This window comes from Typopeltis vanoorti, chromosome 3 (genome assembly GCF_054136105.1).
Source record: "Typopeltis vanoorti isolate ZY-2024b chromosome 3, IOZ_Tvanoo_1.0, whole genome shotgun sequence".
In the NCBI taxonomy this organism is placed as follows: domain Eukaryota; kingdom Metazoa; phylum Arthropoda; class Arachnida; order Uropygi; family Thelyphonidae; genus Typopeltis; species Typopeltis vanoorti.
This window is the reverse complement of record NC_143551.1, coordinates 88,450,392-88,472,077: the sequence shown is the minus strand read 5'-3', so window position 1 is coordinate 88,472,077 and position 21,686 is coordinate 88,450,392.

Sequence of the window (21,686 nt, the reverse complement as noted above, 5' to 3'; positions counted from 1 at the left end):
ACATTAATAGATTATTTAACTTCAAGTGCACTAACAAAGTCATTAACAACTCTAGCACATACTTATGACAATTCCGATTCTCTATACATCACACTAGGCATTCAAATTCCTCAGTCTACTTGATTACTCAATTGACACTAATCAAACTCAATATTAACAAAACCATTTACTTCATTAACTTCCCTTTTCTATATATTAGGCACTCAAGATTCTTAGGACAATTAATTATTCACAAAATTTCCACTCTAGCTAGCTCAAGTTTAACACTCTCTATCAAATTCTAAAGTCCTATTATAATTTCTCCCTAATCACTTTAACAGTTCCGTATTATGACAATGGTACCTATCACAAACAACTTCTGTTTAACAAAATTCACAATACCTTTCTTTAGCTTCACTTACGGGCCTTTACCTTCTATTGAACGAACATGCTTGAATGACTTCTTGCAATTCAGGGCTATATGAACATCTGCCCCGTCGGCTGTACTATCCGAAACGAGGACATCTATATCTTCACAGTTTCCTATGACTTTATGGTATATTTCGCTTTCTACATAGGAATACGGGAAAAGCTTTCCCGCTCATCGATTCCTTGTTGTGGCATGAGGATATAAGCCATATCTCTCCACTCAGGAACACCATGAAATCCACTAGAAAAAACCAACTAAAACCACCGCGACTGTCCAAGCGTTTCTTCTCCTCTCGCAACGGGCGAAAAAAGCCTCAAGCCTCCTTGACCACCTCAACGTCTTCCCCACAAACCCAAGAGAGCCTACTCTTCGAAACAAGATCCAAAAAAGTGTCTCAAAGGGGGGGGGGGTTACCACCCCTTTTATAGCTGCCTCCCTTGCGGCGCCCTTTCTTACTTCTTTCTCCCGCCTCCTACTTGTTTTCCGTCTGTCTACCAATTGGATAGCATTTTGTCGCCATACGTCATTTTGATCGGCAACTCGTAACGAAGTTTCTATCCGGGTATAGGCCCTAAGCGATATTCCGTTATTTCCCTTGTTAGCCTCTATCTTAACCTTTTCAAACCTTTTCTCAGAATTCCACTTAATGCTTAATCTGTAGCCTCTTACATAGCGCACTTTATGACTCATTCTTTTGTACTTATGCACTTAACTCTTTCATTCTTAATCACATTACTATATTAATTCTTAGTTAGCTACTTATTTAATACAAATTCCTTGTTTAGTCATAATACATTCTTTTCTTTTGTTATCTTAACTAAACAATAGACCTTTACATTTTACTCATTTTATACTGGATGCAAGAATATTTTATCAATTAAATTATCCTTTTTATGCAGGGGTTTTTATTTATGTTATTTACTTTTCATGTTACACCATGATAACTGAGAATACTATATTCTCAAGATATCAGGTGTAACAGTATTTAAATTCACAAACGAGTCATAACCAATTTGCCTGTTGGATGGAATATTCACAGAAGAGAACACAAATTCATGGAAAACAGCAGACAGCAAAACATTGCTGTGAATCATAAAATAAAATGGTTCTTAAAAGAACTGGGAGATGGACTGAGCTCTTGACTTTATCCCGTCATCTGAATGAAGAAAATCTGTGCGGATGGAGTGTTATTAAGCTAAAAGCTCTAGTCATGGCTGGGTAACGGCAATAGCCGAGCCTAAGTTAAAGCTTCATTGGCTGCAACATTGCCATTCGTTACCCAGGAAGTCTTAAAAAGGACTCTTCACCCTAACCTCACAAAATAAAATGGAAGTCAATTAATTATTTTATAATTAATGCATATTATAAAATATTAAAGGTGTTTTAAAATTAATTTAATTATTTAATTTAATATTTTAATTAATAATAAAAATAAGTTTTAATAATTTTTAAATAATTTTTAGAAATCTTATTTTATAAGATTAATTTATAATAAATTAATTTAAAATATACTTTTTCTACTAATGAATCAGTGTCAATTTGAGATTATATTCTCTCAATACATAACCAACTTATCTAATAGATAACACATGTTCTCTAGTTTTGGATTGATACAGTATTTTAATCACTAACCACAAGCGAATATTAACATGCAACGAATGTTAAACGTGGGTAAGAATTTTAGCTTCGTTAAAAAACTTGGAGGGTTAAAAAATAAGACGTTATCATTACTGCTATCTTGCGAAAATTTATCGCTCATTCTGCAACGGTGTGTTGAGAATGTCATCATATCACGCGACAGCTGCTTATGACACATCAATAAGTCTGCCATTTGTATGCAGGGTGCTCAAACAATATTTCTTTTCACACGACCAGAGAAGGCGTCTAGTTTATTGCACTGAGTCAACAATGTGGTTTGAAATGGTTCGAGGACACATGAAAAATGAAGAATGGAAAATCTATATCTGTCACGCTTGTGTCTGCCGACTTTCTTATTAAATTGGTGACAGTTTTCGATGTATTGATTGACAGTTGGTTTAATTAATGCAAAGGAAAAATATAAAAGTTATGATTGGTTGATGTGGCTTTAAGAAACGTCACTCTAACAAATACGTGCAATTTGGTATCTAGCTATTTATTTATCCGTCAGACTACTCACCTTATGAGGATGCTTATTAAAAATGCAACGGAACCAGCGAATAAACAAGTAAATAATGCAAAGACAAACAGTCATACATACAAATAAATATTTTCACAAAATTGTGCTTAACTTATAGTAAATTATTGAGTACACCAGCTGCCAGGACTTCAATTGTTATTGATGATTAGAATGACAAACAAGACTCCCTTCATATCTTAAATTTTTCATACAATGATTATTTTATAGTTTTACAGGTAAGGGAGTGCTAGACGCGTTAGCGGAGTTGACAGCATCTGTGCTCACCAACAAACAGAACAGGGCTATGGCATCAAATTCCTCTATGGGATTTGATGCCATAGCCCTGTTCACACGAATCATTCATCCGAAGACTTCACAAGCATACTTGTGAAGTCTTCGGATGAATTTCATCACTCGGTTGGTTAGTTAGTTCTGGGAATCTTCTGTTTATCAGACGCATGAAGAAACTCAAAAAAAGTAACGCATTTTTTTTTCTATAGTTCGATTATCTACACAACTACAGCATCAAAAAAGGTATTATAGGATTATAACCTTTAGTTGTTTTTTTTTTATGTTGAGCCCATACACGTTGATCAACCTGTATGTTGTATTCCTTGGAAAACAGTAGGGGAGAAGGGAAGAAGGAGGAGGAAAAGAAACTTGTTTTGTGGGTTTCAAGGTTCACTGTGAAGGGATGTTGAGCAGCAGCTGCACGTATTCCAACGAGCTTAGTACTAAGAGGGAGAATTATTGATGCTACTTCAAATGAGCATTTCCCAAGAAAACATTTGTAGAATACACGTATTGCGGAAACCAAACGTCTTTGCGAAAGTGGAAGGAGTAAGTTGGCAAGAGATGAGTTAGTAATCAATCTAATTGCTGTCATCTGCACCGAGTCAAGCATTTTGAGGGAACTTTTAGGAACCCCGCTCCAAATGTAAGAGCAGTATTCGATAGCTGGACGGATTTGTGATTTGTATAAGGTTAACAGGTGTTCAAGGGTGAAGTAACATCTTGAGTGAAAGAGAAATCCTTTTTTTTTTTTTTTTTTTTGAAGCTGAGGATGCAATGGTTGTGATGTGTTTATGCCAGGAGAGGTTTGATGTCAGGATAATTCCAAGAATAGAAATTCAGATTGTCTGGGAATTTGGGTAGTGTCAAAAATAATATTGGAGGAAAACGGTTCTTTTTACGAGAATAAGACAGATCTGCGTTTTATTAGCATTGAAATTGACGAGGTTATCTAAACCCATTGGACGATGGCTTGGAGACTAGAATTGAAGGCAGTGGTGGTTGATGTTCTGTAGGGTGAGTAAAGTTGATCAAATGAAAGGGAGGAGTGCAATGTGCTGTCGTCTGCCAACTGTGTATTAGGTTGGAGGTCAACTGAAGTAGGTCATTGATATACAGAAGGAAGAGGGTTGGTGAGAGGACGGAACCTTGTGGAACCCCGGCATTAGTTGAGTAATGAGAGGATAAGGAACCATCCACCATCACACACACACACACACACACACACACACACACACACACACACACACACACACACACACACACACACACACACACACACACACACACACACACACACACACACACACACACACACACACACACACACACACAGTGTGCGTCCAGACAGAAAGCTGGCAATCCAATTACAGAAGTCCTAAAACCACGAGAATAGGAAGAGTATACATCCGAGAACATCGGTTCCCAACCGGTGGTACGCGTACCCAATGGGGTACGTACTGGGCCGTTCCGAGGTACACGAAAAATAATCAGTAATGGCGGAAAAACCTCATTTCCACTATTTTACATTAAGATAGGCTCTGAACCAAAGTGTCAGGATTGAAAAACAGCTATTTTAAAAACAAGGCGTGCAATTTATAGAAATAGGTTGAAAAGGGGTACGCAAGTGAAAAACGGTTGGAAACCACTGTCCTAGAAGGTAAAGGGTAGGCCAACCTAGAGGGCAGGATGAGTATAAAAAGGTTACTCGCACAATTTAATGAGATCGTTTCGTGATTGGACTTTCGAACAATAAGCGAGAGCCTTTTTTTAGATTTTTATTTGCATTTTCCTTTAATAGTTGAAAATCCATAATATTTTATATTTGAGAAATAACACCACACAAAAAAGAGACAGCCCCTTAAACCTATATTCAATATAAGTTTATTGCACTAAAAATACTCAAAATAAAATGAATAATATTATAGATCTATCCATATTTTATAGCAAATATAGAAACAAAAACTTAAAACTAGAAGCTTTTCGGCTTTATTCAAAATAAACTACTCGTATTTCTCAACAAAGCAAGGTAACCTAATACATGATATGAACCATCTTAGCTCAGTCAGTATAGGACGAAGTCCTTTCATGGGAAAGACCTTGGTTCGATTCCCCTCAGTGACGTGGTCTCTTTTGCCTAAAGGTGAGTTATATTATATAATATAACTTATGTTATTAGATTTTGTGTTCGTCTAAAGATCGCAACCATATTTGGTCTTCTGAATAGAATTTTTAATTATTGACATACCGAATTATGGGAAAGGTGGCGCCAACTCACGTGCTATCTCAACGCTATCACTTTCAACAACTTTGGCATTTTACTGCAAATGTTAGTGAAAATGTTTAAAATAATGAATATTTCAAAAGCCAGAAAGAATAATATCAGTTAATAATAACTTTCTATATTATATATTGCTCTTTATCATTTGCCTTCTAATACATATCTTTCCACAAAATCTATCGTCCTGAGATCATGTGGTACGGATAATTAGAATATCAACGCAGTGAGGTAAAATTACTTGCCATCTGATACTCTGCTTACGCAAGAATATGAGCACTTTTCTGTGTATAGTTTGTGTACAAACTGGCTATACACGTGGCTTAATTAATCCTCACATCAATAAGGAGAACATTACTTGTTTGTAAGGAAACACCAGAATGAACAGATGATAACTGTGGTTAGCAATCCTAGTTCGTAAATATTATAAAATAGGGGGCGCTTTTGAAGTCTTAATAAATATAAAAATCTGTAGCAGCTGACTCTCCACCTTACATCACTGCTGAAGCTAATTGCTCAACGAGCTAGACGAAAAGTGACGTTCCCAATCCTAACTAGTATTAATTAGTAATATACTGGTGTGTATTCAGTAGTAGATTGTTCTTTAAATAAACAACAAAAAAATTGCACTTGCCTGCCAAAAATCGACTGACTTTGTGGAATAGGTGGAAATTTTGAGTAAGTGTTTCATTTAATCAAAAGTGTTTCTAATATCGGTAAATAAAAATTTTCACATTTGACGTCCGTAAACGCCCTATGGTGACTCCCGTACCTCACCGGATTTTGGGAATGTCTTCTACTAGAATAAGTGGTAGGGTTGCAGATTCCCTCTCCACATAGAGTTTGTCGGACAATCACAAACATCCATGCCCATGGCGGGATTTGAACCCTCTCTTGGCTGGGGAACGAACATGCTAACCATTCAGCCAATCATATCGGTAAAATCTAGGGAAAAACCAAGAAAATGTTCGTGATTACTATAAAATCACTATGAATATTCATTCTTCTTAACACAGCTGTAACTTCCATCTCACTCAATTGGCAGAAGAAAGGTGTACTGATTCCATTCCAATCCTCAAGTTCATCGATTTCTGACACAGGTGTGTAGTTTTTTATTTCTCCTCAAAGAAGTTTAGTTTTTTTAAACCAAGCTCAAACAAAAGTTGGTCAGCCTTGCCTTAGAATTCATAGGATTTCATACAATGAAACAAAGTAACACGAAATGGCACAAGTTATACCCACAGCTCATCATTTCTAGAAGTGAACTCAGAAGAGAGGTGTACATCGATTTCGAAAAGTTCTTGCTGAAAGAATTCCATCGTGGTATATAAAGGAATCATATGATTTATTTATTTGAAGTGTATTAATATGAATAGTCCCATTATTTTCTAAGCATCTAGATACCATCTTAATTGCATTGAAATTAAACAGTTAATCGCAAAACTGATTTAGTCTGTTTCATTCTTTGCATGAAATGGAATAATTTAAGGAGTGTAGAATGTTAATTAGCTCTCCTTTAATTTCTTCTAAAAATGTAAGGAACCTCTTGTGATTTAATATTGATGCAAAATTTTTTATTTCTGTGTTTTTAAATCTCCTAACAGATGATTAATGATTCCATTTGAATTTAATGACTTTTAATTCATTAACACTGGATAATATGATTCTTGTTCTTTTCTAACTCATCTTTAAAAAATAAGAATGTAAAAATTAAAACGAAATACGAAACTCTCGAAAAGATCTGTAGTAGTGACTGTCTGAAATAACACACAAGTTTGTTTTCAAATGTTTGCTTTAAGTGAATGCTAAATTCCTTATATCGGTTGCTAGTAATCTTAATAATTTGTAAGAAGAGTGGTAAATATATAAAAATCATCAGAAAATATCTCTGGAATTCTCAGATAAAAATTTTAACCTAGAAAATCGGTTAACGCAAGATTTAAAGAAAGAGAAAGATATCACTCTGTTTAATTGTCAAACTAGGAAAGTTTTCTCAGATTGTTAATACTGCTTTGCCATTCGAACAGAAGAAGCATTCTTCAACACACACACACACACACACACACACACACACACACACACACACACACACACACACACACACACACACACACACACACACACACACACACACACACACACACACACACACACACACACACACACAAAGTATGGAATTGAAATAATTTTAACTTTTGTTCAAAACAGACTATCGTTGTGACGTCATGAATTTTTAGGCAATTTAAGTCGTACTGAATCCATATAGCAATCCCTTTTTATAGGAAGAAGAGTGACCAATGCAGATTCTTTTTCACGCAATAATAACACTGAAAACGATTATAATAGAATTTGCAGCTGCTTTTAATATATTAATGTCATATAATCCGACTTTCCGGTTATATTTATGTTGTGTGCTTTCAGTGGTTTCGAATATTTTGACTATCTCTCATCTATTTTTATTAAAAAGTTTCCTAAATATCTTAGAACCTTTTAAAAGCAGCTTCCCTTTGTTCAGTCTAAAATTACAGGAATATAAATAGCCCACACACACACAAGTCACGTTCTTATTTGCGAAGAAAAGAGGAGGTTGTTATTTCGATGTAGTAATGATCGGTACCTCTTATCCTTCTCTATGAAATAGGAAACCTTGTACTTAGTTAACTAAAAATTACCCTGTTTCTCCTTAAAATGATGCATTCTGGATCCATCATCTTAAGGAGAAAGCATGTAATATGATTCTCTTTTTGACAAAAAAAAAAAAAGAAGTCTTTCTTTCATCGATGCACTTTTCCACATAAAGATCGCATTATTCAAAACACAAACTAGCTACACACTGGAATAAATGTAGCCGCTTCATGCATTATGTATTGGTGAAGGCTGAAATAGATTTGTTTGTAAATTTCCAAGGCTAACATGCCCCTTAAATCGAAGACTATCGTAAGTTTTTTCCCCCTTCAAATGTGGTTATGTTATTATATATAAATAAATGGTAAGAAACAATTCTTTCTCACCTAACCTGTCGGATAATCTATGTAAATATTTAACGACCACATCAATGCTATATCGTTGAAAGACGGGGTGTTGTTGCTGCAACAGATCATTGATCCAATCGCAAGAGAGTTTTGAAACTCACACAAAAGAGATGTCGCAATTTGAGTAGTTGGTCTTTGTTAGGTGGGGCGTGCTCGTGTGGTAACGCAGATCAATTTTTTTTTTCTCGCATCACTGTAAGACTCAACTCAACTCAGGTATATAATTTAAGTTTGTGAGCATTCCTATTGTTGTCAACTGAATGCAGAACTTGTGGGATTTGAAGATTTTAATATCGATGGATTTCGGCAGCTGTCAGGAGAGAATATTGAAGTATTCAAATATCGAAAATGCTGAGTAGAAAAAAGTATTTTAAGTGTTGCATTTCAGTGGAAACCTAATATTTCCAAGAAATTTAATATTTTATGTATGATAAATATGGAATTGGGAAATTTATGATTTCCTTATAGGTTACCGATCTCTTGATGTGTCTCAGGGACAATCAATAGTGGTTGACTGTTCTCTCTCTCTCTCTCTCTCTAATGCTGTATTCCTAAGAGCCCTCAGCGATGTTAATTCAGTCAGATTGATTGCATGATATTTCCCGATCTGTGTATACTTTTTTGCGTCTTCCACGAAATAAAAACCAAATTCCTAATGCAAGAAATATATACGTTTTTGTTAAGAACGAATATCTATACTAAAATATTTCCAGTGGAAAGTCCTAAAAAGTTTATCGATGACGACGTAACCTAATAAGCATACTGCAGTGACATGCCTCGAATACACTCGTGGTAATGCGATAAGTTCTGCGTATGCCACAAGAGAGGAGTAATTGCTATTTTGTGAACAGTATAATGCCTGTCATATGAATCACACAATTGTTCTTGACATTTTCGTGAGGTCCAACTAGAAGATAGATAAATTCGAGGCTCGAAATCCTCACATGATGTTTGTTGATTCTCGAACCTAGACAACCACTCAAAAAGCAACATCCTTTTCATTGGTTCAACTTCGAATTCATTGCGACATTTCCAAGGTTTCAGAGGCGATTTTACGAGTTCTAAATTAAACATGATGCAAACCATTTGCATTTTCGCTTATTTATTTTGAAAATCATAGAACACAATCAACACTCGAGCAATTGACCAGCGTATACACGAAACACTACAAGATCTATTGGCATTGTCCAAGATTAATTCGTAAGGAATCAATACAACAATGCTTAGCGATGGCACCCTACGCGCTACTTACAATCTTTCCAAGATTGAAGTAGTACGTTGCAAACACCATATTTAAATAAATATTAGAACACTCCTTACTTTAAAAGGAAATCCACTGATCTTCATATTACTATCGTTATAAGTAACTTGTGCTGCTATACAAAAAGATACTTTCGTGGAGTCAACTTGCACTGATTACGTACGCTCTTCGAAAGTTATATTATCCCTAGAATGTCATACGAATGGTTTATGTGCTCGCGACATTGGGAACAGACTGCATTAGCAAAAAACAAACTGCAACATTATGAGCCGATGGAAATGGAAGGATGCCACCTCAACCAGGAACTGTTCATGATTGACCCAGAAGGTAAACATCAAGATAATAATACGTGCTTGAAAAGATGGTAGAGAAATTTCTGCACAGGCTTAGTTTCCGGAAGAGGAATTGCACATACTCCAAATATTATTATTGTTCTGAGTGGAATTACGACATAAGTTCAAGAGAATGTCTATGGGACAAACTGGGACAGGAGATGTAAGTCAGAGCATTGCGTCTAGAAATAGTATATGAAGTGGTAATCATGCTCAAGGAAGTATAATCCAAAACTCCTGATTCATATTAATAGAACTAGTGCAGGGAATGACTAGGAAAGTGCAAAGTAGGTCCGGACAAAAGTAGGATTCTCTGAAATATAGTGCCTTGCCTATACTTATTTCAGCATAGCGTATTAGACGTACAAAAATTAATGTTAATTAATTTCCAATTTCCATTCGGTTAATCCTTGAGCCTTCTTCTTCTGAAAACAAAGAAAATGTAAGAAACAAAGGGCCTTACATGACTTTTGTTTCTTAAATATTTATTTTGTTTAAATGTTTTTTTTTCCTTACAAAGAAACATAAAAGAGGTGCCTTAACTTCATCTAATCAATAATTCTGAATTTTACTCCGTTAGCTTGGAAATATTGAGAAATATTTAGGTGCTCATTTTGCAATTATCCAAACGGTTCCCCTGGTTTGTATTTTAAGAATTTTTCTAAAAAATACCTTGACGATAAGACTTGCAATTCGAGACGTTTACCTGATACTTTTTCCTTTGATAAGGCAAATATGGGAGCTCCATCTGTCGATAAATAACCGTTGATAAACTGTTTCTCTTCGCTGTGCATTCACAGGTCTGTTTATTCCATTTCCTAATTTCACTGACACATTCACATCGGAAAGCACTTGACTAGTTATGAGATGAAGTCATTACAGATCGAATCCATTAAGAAAGTTCGTTATTCTGCCTTTCATATCCTTACATTAAATATCGATCTCCACGTGGTGACACAGCATGGAGACCCTTGATCCCAGAGATGAGATAACGCCGTGATCGAGAGTAATCACATGTTTAAGCAAACAACATCAGATAGAAAATATGTTTTTCATCTCAACAGAACGTTTTGTTTCATTTTCCAATACTCGTTGATAATAGTTATTATCAACACGAACGAAAATTATGCGTTTATAAATTATATTTATAGAGTATGTATAATTATGGATTTATCATAAAATTGATCAGTTTTATCCACTGCAATCTTTGAGGAAAAAATTCAAGATAAAACTATACGGCATCCTATTTCTGTTGCCATGGCAACATCTATAGCAGGGAAGAATAAAGAAATAAAAAAGCTTTTTTTTTTATAGTGAAGCATTTTTCGCGAGTTCATATAATTTATTAGTGTGATATTTAAGTTATATCATAAATATGATATGATATAAACAAAGACTTTTATAAACTCGTTAGATTTTTTTGGTAACCATTTACTACATCTGATGATCACTACATCTAAAAGTTCAATAATTCGCCCAATACTGAAACTAAAACTAACAGAGACCAAAGTATACGTGAACTTCAGGGAAAAAAAGTAGAATAGGAAAATACTATTATATAGGTAAAAATAATACGAAGAGTGGAATAGAAAAGGTATTTTTAAATAATTAAATTTTGAAATGTAATCTGCTGGGCCATAAAAATTATTTAGAAGGTATAGGCATAATGAGCGATTGTAACAAATATCTTTCTAAGTAAAAATCTTTATACACCATAACTTTTATTATATATTCTGTAAGAAATAAAGCTTTACTATTACGATTTTGGTATAAGACCCTTGGAGGGTAATGGGTAGCAATGCTGTAGCCAATGAAGTTCTAACTGAGGCTCAGCTATTGCTGTTACCCTCTTGCCATGATCAGAGCTTTAATGGCTCAATAACCCCTTATCCCTACACTGTCCTCTACAGATAACGGGGAAGATGAAAAGCATTCTTGATTCGCCCCTTTAAGCCAGTCCTTATCCTTATACAAGGACTATATAAACTCGGTATAGCCGAGGGTAATGGACGACAATGCTGTAGCCAATGAAGTTCTAACTGAGGCTCGGCTATTGCTGTTACCCTCTTGCCATGATCAGAGCTTTAGTTTCTCATTAACACCTTATCCCTACACTGTCCTCTACAGATAACGGGGAAGATGAAAAGCATTCTTGCTTCGCCCCTTTAAGCCAGTCCTTATAAGGATAAGGAGTCATAGGTGGTTAGTTGGAATAAGATCGACCGTGAAATATGGTGATTAATACCCTTGGAGGGTAATGGATGGCACTGCTGTAGCCAATGAAGTTCTAACTGAGGGTCGGCTATTGCTGGTACCCTCCTGCCATGATCAGAGATTTAATTGCTCAATAACACCTCATCCCTACATTGTCCTCTACAGATAACGGGGAAGATGAAAAGCATACTTGCTTCGCTCCTTTAAGCCAGTCCTTTTAAGGACTTAAGAAAACTCAAAGCCGGAAAAAAGTTTGATAGTATGAGGAAGTCAAGTGAGTTTTGATTACGAATGGTTTGTTTGTTTTATTCTGAGGTTTCAAGATTTTGTTAAGCGCAATGTAAAGTTTTGGCTTTTAATGCAACTTTCCAAGGCCCTTCCTGTGTCCGTCAGTAGCCTCCCGCCTCTAGAAGGAATTTTCGACTGCCGGTCTAGACTTGGTGGAAAGAAGAGACAAGGCAGGTCCTGAATCACACAGTCCCCATTAAAATCACGGGTTGATTTAATTTAAATAATTGCTGCTACTTCGAGCGTTTTGCCAATGCTCGGCTTTGCGGCTGCAGGTAGACCATTGGTTTGGTCTACAGAACTTTCACGTGGACTTAGGGATCCACATTCTTAAACAGTGCTTTTACATCTCGTTTTCTCAAAATGAGTGAAGTTGACGCTGACGCTGACGCCCTGGTAGAGTCGCTTAACAAGTGGGGTTGGCCATAAACATAACGAAAAGGATTCTTAAAAAATTTGAAATCAATTTTTACTCTATGTTGGGGGACGACGAAGAGGGTGACGACAATGCTCAAACAGAAGAGAAGCTGGACTTGGTAATCTCAGCCCCCCCCTCAGACTTCACAGAGGTCCGAGCGCGCAAGAAGCGGAAAACCAAGGCCTCTGAACCACCAGAAGAGGATGGAATGGAAGAAGATGGTCCAGCTTCGGACCCCCTCCACCTCCACTAGAGAAAAGATACCTCCGATCATACTCCGCGAGTCTCTTAGGGCCACTATGTCCAATCTCCAGATCTCTTATATCAACGCCAAAACTGTCACCGACGGCATCAAGATTCAGCCCACTACAGTGGTGGACTACCGAAAACTGACAGGAGAAATGAATGCCCGAGGCATTCAGTATCACACCTTCTCTCTCAGCTCAGAGGAGTGTCTGAAGACATATCCACAGATTAAGTCACTGTTGATCTACGCCATCAGGATCTCCCACTCATCAGGGTCAACAGAATGACCAAAAAAGACAAGACTCCGATGCCACTAGTATTAGTTGAGATCTATCAATCTTACAAACAGATTTATGACCTGACGTCAATCTGTGGACTTAAAATCAGCACAGAACCCTTAAGAAAAAGGGCTTCAACAGGTCATTGCCACAGATGTCAAAAGTTTGGCCACGCCCAGAAAATGTGTAAAGCTGAGAGTAAATGTCTAAAATGCGGGAACAACCACCTAACCAATATCTGTACAAAGCCGAAAACCACCCCGGCTAAATATGCCAACTGGGGTGGCTCACACATACACAGCCAACTACAGAGGATGCATTCAAAACCCAAAAAATAGAAGTTCGGAGACAGACAGACGCTCTCCTCTCCCAGTAGATCCACCCCCAGAAGCGTCAGCTCCACAGCCTCTCAATGATCAGCAAAAATTGTCAAAAGCCTATCTGCCGCAGTCAGAGGTATTTAAAAGAACAACTCAACAACGACATATGCGGATGAAGCCCGTTCTAAACAGATAACTCATGAACAAGATCAGCCAGTACCACACACAAACCTGACAGCTATCATCACCTCTTATCTGGAAAATATGCTACTAGACTTCAGCAGATCCAACCCTACGCAATCCTCTACTAACAGATTCCTAAAGGATACTCAAACCATCCTCACAGCGCTCATTCATGAACAGGAATAAACTAAATCCAGACTCTCTGCAGATTATCGCGTGGAACGCGATAATCTGCAGAGAGTATGGTCTTGGAGCTCCAAGAGTTCACCCAAAGACATCAGCCAGATGTAGGTTTGATAAGAGAAACGCATATGAGGCCATCGGACAACCCCAAAATCAGAGGATATCATGTACAGAACTGACAGGCTGACCCACAGAGGCGGCAGTACTGCCATTTTTATCAAAAATTATATTAGTCATCACTGTAAACATCCCACCTACCACTAATCTTGAGGTTACAGGTGTAGAGGTTCTCAAGAACTTGGCTGCATACCAGCCAAGTTCTTGAGAACTTGTGCAGCATACAATCCTACATTAAAATCATTACTGTTCTCGGATTTGGATGTCATCTTGGGCATCAGAGAGCCTGTCATCATTGCCGATGACTTAAATGCCAAGCATTCTGCCTGGAACAGTCGAACTACCAATAGGAATGGCCAGATACTTGCTAACTATGCAGGAATTAACAATGCGGTTGTGGCAGGTCCCACTGAACCCACTCATCATAATACGTATGGCACTGCTGATGTCTTGGACAAGTCATAATGCAGAATGTGAGACTCCAGCACAATTTAATAACACTAATTGATATTTCTTCTGACCATAATCCAATACTGCCGAAGTTGGGAAACCACTAAAAACTGTCTCCATCCCCCCTCCCCCACACACTCATTCATATCATGGGAAGGTTGTCAAAAGTACTCCCGAAATATATTGGTCCTGTTCCGCTTATAAAATCCAAATAAGAAATTGAAACAGCTGTTATAGACTTAACCTGACAAATTAACACAGTCCTTCCAGAAGTCACTACTCACTACTTCCACAACGTCCCTCAGGCCCAACCACTTGCTAGAAGATATCACGAACCTGATCAAGGAGAAAAATAAGGTTAGAAAAAGGTTTCACAATACTCGCGCACCACAAGACAAACGAATCCTGAATAGGCTCAATTCTGAAATTAGAGATGCCCTTAAAGCACATAGAAGTCAACTTTGGGAAGAAAGATTGACTTTTATTATTCCTGACAATCATTCCATTTGGAATCTAATAAGAAAGATCAAAAACAAAAACAAACTTCTTCCCCCTCTCCAAACAGATCTGGGCCTCATCCACACCGATGCAGATAAAGCCGAAGCAATAGCAGAAATCTTAGAGAAGCAATTTAAATCCTCATATGAACATCTAAACTTCAATCGCATCTACAAGATCCATCGACATGTCAGATGTTCATTAAAATCTTCTGTAACCTGCTCTAATCAAATTACACCCACGTCATCAGGAAATATATGATATAATCAAGAAATTAAAAAACAAAAAGGCTCCTGGACCGGATGGCATCATCAACAAGGTGATTAAGCTGCTGCCTCATATAGCTATTGTACATCTGATCAACATAATTAATTCCATCCTCCGTTTCAAACATTTCCCTTCCTGTTGTAAGGTGACGGATATAATTCCAATCCATAAGACCGGAATAGACCCTCACCTGCCTCAAAATTATCGGCCAATCAGCCTCATCTCAAATTTGGGTAAAATCGCAGAAAACGTTATTCTTACCAGACTCCAAGCCTCCGTACACAAGTTAGACTTTCTTCCTAAAGAGCAGTTCAGATTTCGTCAATTACATAGTACCACCCAACAGATATATGGACTAGTCGAATACATCTCCACTGGATACAATTGCCACCAATACACGGGGGCTGTTTTCCTTGACATAGCCAATTCATTTGATAAAATGTAGCATTACGGACTACTACATAAACTGATCTCAACTGGAATACCATTGGAAATGGTTCCCCTAATTTAATCATACCTTTTTTGACAAGGCGAGTATGCAAATTAAGATCAACGGTGCGACGATATCAGCATAGAAACGTATCTTAGCTGGAGTGCCACAAGGATCCTTACTAGCACCGATTCTATTTTCCATATACATGTCTGATGTTCCGCACAATCCAGTGTCATCCATCATGGCCCTCTACTCGGATTATACAGCAATATTAGCCAAATCTCTACCACCACACTTTGCCATTAAAAAACTCCAACAAAGCCTACTACAGATTGAAAAATGGTTCTCCAAATGGAGACTGCAAGTAAATCCCCAGAAGAGCATAGCCATGCTATTCACCAGAAGACTGATGCTTTCTAAAGGGGACATATTTCTGTTTAAAACAAAAATTCCATGGCAAACAGAAGCCAAATACCTTTGTGTACTACTGGACAGAAAGCTAATTTCAGCTGCCATACCAAGGCTCTCTGTGTAAAGGCATCCAAAGCCACTGCTCAATTCTATCCTCTAATCAGCAGGAACAGTAAACTAAACACCAGAATCAAATTACTTATCTACAAACTAATGGTTCGTCCTATAATCACTTACGCCTCTCCAGCTTGGAGCCATACCGCTGATACTAATATTCTCAATTTACAACGTGTGCAAAACAAATGTCTACGAATGATCCTAAACGCTCCATGGTTCGTCAGAAATGCGCAACTCCATCGGGACACAGATGTCCTCTATATTTACACTTTCTTGCAAGCTATAGCAACAAAGATCTTTTCAAAAGCATCTGTACATCCCAAACAAACTGGTTCAACTAGCTGCAAATTACGAAGGAACGCATTACTTTAAACATAAAAGACCAAAGCCATCATAAACTCCAATTCTGTTATTTAATCTCCAAGCCTGCTCAGGGCGAGCAACTGGCTCATAAATTTTTCCACTCACCGTTTCCCTATCAGATAGCGGGGAGTATGAAAAGCCTTTTGCTTCACCCTTTAAGTCAGAAATGTTAATCGTTAAACTCATAGGCGAGAATGATATGCACACTGTCCCCGGCTTACGAACGAGATACGTTCCTGAGGACGTCTTTAAGTCGGATTTGTATGTAACTCGGATCCCTGATGAACAGCATATATACGGTAATAATAATAATAATAATAATAATAATAATAATAATAATAATAATAATAATACCCCTGTGCTAGCCGCTAGCGTAAAGATACTGCTCCAACGAACCGCTTACGCCATGTGGGTTTGTTTACATGTGCAGAAGAAACTAGTTCTCGAATTATTTATTTAATTATTAAATATCTTATGGGGAGACTTGGAAGCCCGTGGATCGTCCGTAACCCGGGAACCGCTTGTAAATAGAATTCCAGGAGGGTAACGTATGGCAATGCTGTAGCCAATGAAGTTTTAACTAAGGCTCGGCTATTGCCGTTACCCAGCCATGACCAGAGCTTTTTAGCTCAATAACACCCCATCCAAACATTTACTTCTACAGATAACGGGGAATATGAAAAGCATTCTTGCTTCACCCATCTAGCCAAAAAAAAAAAAAAAACTCATAGCCATTTTTACATTCAAATAGCGTCTATGCGTATAAGTGGTAAGAAAAAAAAATAAAGCAGATGCTCGGAGTATTTTTTTTTAAGAAATTCCAATTAATGTTTAGAATGGAGTCTCACTTCATTTGTATGTTGTTAGTATATTAGGACAGTGTGCGCTGTAACTGAGTAGATCATCCAAATTGCGATTGGGCAATGGATGTAGTGCTAGCTCCACGTTTCGCTGCAACATTATTTGTTTTATTCGTCCTTCCTATAAAAGTAAAAAAAAAAATATATAAAAAATCTACCTGGATAGCCAAATCTGCTTATCCACCATGACTTATCCGCTGGTAAAGGAAATGAGTGCGTTTTCGCAGCACGTCTTTGCTATCCATTCAGCCAAATCCGGAGTTGGAAATCTATTTCAACTGTTGCGTGATGTAGTGAAGAGGTAAAAGTCTTCACTAACCCGTAAACGCTAATTCTGTTCATTATTTATATCTCAAGTAAACTTGCTAGCCTGGTTAGCAGAGTGGTTAGCATATTCGTTCTCCAAACAACACATTTTGCTGGTTCGAATCCCATCGAGGGAATGGGTGTTTGTAATTGTCTTTAGATGGTGGTGGTAGATGAATTTCAGGCTCGGTGTGAGACCACCTCCCCGCTTGCGGAAGGACTGAAGTGAATTGAAAAATTCTCATGCTCCGTTTCTAGAGCAGTATCTCCATATTATGTAAAAAAATATAAAATTCATAAAAATATATACAATTAAAGAAAAATATGATTGAAAGAAATCCTTAGTCCACCCACGATACTAATATGCTATAAGTCAATAAATTTTCATGGGTGAGAATTATATAAAAAAGGTTGAATCATTGGCGAACAAAGTACGAAGATACACGTCAGAATTTGCGATTATCCAAAGCGCGCGCACGCACGCACACGCACACACACACACACGCACACACTCACACACACACACAACCTCCGAGAAACTTTAGATTACGTAATTAGGCCACGATCCACGATACACGTGCAGTCTATCATCACAGAGTTATTAAGAATCGAATTGAGTTTTGTAAAATTATTTATCTCTTCATCTGTAAAGATTTAGACTCATATTGATATAAAGTTTTGTTTTAAATTGCTCCAGTTAGTTTGACCTATTCCTCTTATATGCATCCTAAACCGCACAATTAGTAGAAAAATCTCTAACAAAAAAGGTTGTTGAGAATGTAGTAAGGAAACCAAACAACAGACTATCATCGATTCCTCTATACTTCCGGAGGATATATAGATGTATGGAATTCTGTAAATTTAATTATTATTACTGGGTGCTATCTTTTAGTGTTCCTATGCTGTTTATCCAAACGAACATGGGATTTGTTTTTAGAAGACTAAAATATATTGGCAATCGCTGCACAGTTTTATACGAATTGCAGATATTTAGTCGTGACTCATTTTCCTGAGAATGATTTGCTATTTATGGGATGAGACGTATTCAGAAGGAAGGTGGTCTTGTCTACTTTGGTGATCTTTTTGACGTTGGAAAGTTATTTCTTTGAAGTATTTAAACCTTTCATTTAATGCTGATGCATTTCTATTATTTTTTCAAGTCCTTTCAGTTTCTTTTATTTAGAATTAAGTTTACAGAGACGATAGAATAATAAGTCAGTTATTATAACATCAAGTGTTACAGAATTGCTCGCTTATGAGAAGCACTTACTCTTCATTGGATAGAATCGTCGAAGTTTCAAAGCCATTATATGAAGGTGTGATTGTGGCACCAATTCATTGCAATACATCTGCATAAGTAATAAATTAAAATTACAGTTTTGTGATAAATTATAGTAGAAAATTCCAATAAGGATTCCTACATAATTTGATAATTAACTGATCAAAATCGAATGGTTTAAATAGACTAATGAAGATTGACAGCTAAGATTAATGATGTTCAAACATCATTCAGAAAGCGATTGAGCGAACAATGCAGCATTGTTTGAATTCAATTCAAGCGTATGAAAGTGAAATTTAAAGGATTAGAAATAAAATAAAAGGGAAACTATCCAAAGCAATGACGCGCACTAATATGACAACCAAAACAAGTAGGTTATTTAAGAATGACACCGCCTTGAAGGAAAGGTTGAAGTTTGTTGTTTACGAGAAAGCACCTGGTGGAAAAGGAGACATGTGGGTGACACGAAGGAAGACGAAAGTACACGAAAGAGGATTTGAAGCATAGAAAGGAGCGATTTAAAAATATCAATTAAAATCATTAAAGTATAGCACTGAAAGGCTTCAATTTTTCATAAGTAAGATAGTAAAATGGAGAAAATTATGAATCGAGTCATATTTTATAGCCAAATGTTAACAGAAACTTGAAAACTGTTTCTAAAATTTACCAGCGTGCTTATGAAAATGTAACCTGCATCGAGTTGCCTTGGTTTGCACTACTTAAAAGACACGCATTGACCAGGAGCCCGTATGTTCGTTTTTATTAAAGCTTAAATCTAGAGTTGAAAAACAGTTGTCAGGCCAGAGAAATTTAATTTAAGGACTAATGAAAGGAAATCTTAAAGAGAATATATTGGACACAGACTGCGTTAGTATGTGTAAATGGAAAGGAAACAAGAGAATTCCGGTGGGAAGAGAGAGCGAGAGAGAGAGAGAGAGAGAGAGAGAGAGAGAGAGAGAGAGAGAGAGAGAGAGAGAGAGAGATGCCAGTTATCAGCATTATTATTTAACCTTTATAGTGAAAAGATGCTTAGAAAGGTACTTGAGGATGTAGAAGAAGGAATAAAAAATAAATCGAAGAATCATTAATAACTTAAGATATGCGGATGATGTAGTGGTGATGGAAGAAAGCGAAAATGGATTGCAACAAATTGTTCAAAGAATTGAAAACTCCTGTAAAGAGCACGGACTAAGGATGAACACAAAGAAGACCAAGATAATGAGCAAAACAATAGTTAAAGCAACATTCTGGGGTATTACAAGTTATGGAAGTGAGTCATGGACACTCAGAAAGAGAGATATGGAAAGAATTAATGCATTGGAAATGTGGTGTTATGGAAGGATGGAAAAGATTAGCTATACAGAGAGAATATCAAATCAAGAAGTTTTAAGAAGAGTTCGGATGGAAAGAACACTGCTTAAAAACATTATGCAAAGAAATACCAGATTTGCAGGACATCTTCTGAGAGGTTTCTCAGGATATCTGACAAGAATATCCTGAGGAACCTCTTTAAATTAGTGTCTATATTACAAGGGAAAGTTGAAGGGAAGAGAAGACGTGGAAGGCCATCCAAAGAGTGGTTTAATGACATCGTGGAATGGACTGGTTTAAGAATGACAGAGGCAGCAGACCGAGAGAAATGGAGAACAGCTGCTCATCTGCTGCAATCCATTTTAGAGGATGCTACTGAACGACGACGACTAATGAAAGACGAAGACGAACATAGGGCTTTGTTCAGAACTCGTGTCTTTAAAGTAGTGCAAATCAAGACAACTCCAAATGCCGAAGATTATAGGTTCATGAGCTCTCTTGTATATTTTCGAAACGTTTTAAAGTTTATTTCTATATTTAGCTATAAAATATAAATGGATCCATTATATCTTCTAATTTAATAACAATTAAAAATAAATAACCAAAGTAATTTACCATATAAATAAAAGGAGAGATAAGAGAAACTAGCGCAGTTAGACAGAATTTTTTTAACCTTCACAAAGAAACTCAAGAAAAGAAATAAAGTATTGCTGAATCAACAATACTCTCCTTCTGAACATAACCGGCATCTCTATGTACTGATATGTCTAAGCTTCTTTTTCTTTTTTTCATTATAAATATCGTGCTGTACTCCAGATGCACGAGAGCAGGAAACATCTATACAGAGTGCTCCTGGCTAATAACACTTATTTCCATATCATTGCAACATAGAATGGGTTTGCAATTCTGTAGAGTGTTACATAAGATTTCCTCGAGCCATTCACAGAGGAAATCGGCCACCCTGACATTAACTCTCGACTGGGGAGCAAATGTTGGGATCAATGGTCCTCGCAGTGGCTGGGGAGAGAGAGAGAGAGAGAGAGAGAGTGCGTTCAATCACCAGAAATGAAGTCTTCACTTGAATCCGAAGTGGTCTGTTTGTAAATCGGGTAAGAAAAAAATATATCGAAAGGAATCCTGAATATTTTGAAGTAAGAGATTAGATGAGGCATCTATGTGTGGCATTCGTTTGTTATTATTATTATTATTATTAAAACTAGGTTTCTTATTCGCTCTTATACCATGTGATTTCTCTACGTGGCCTGTATTATCGTGAAGGAAACCAGAGACGAAGCTCCTGGTGGCTGAGTGGAACATTTACGGCAAGAACCATATTAAAAAGGTGCCGAGTTATAGAAAATCAGGAAAAAAGCGACGATAGAA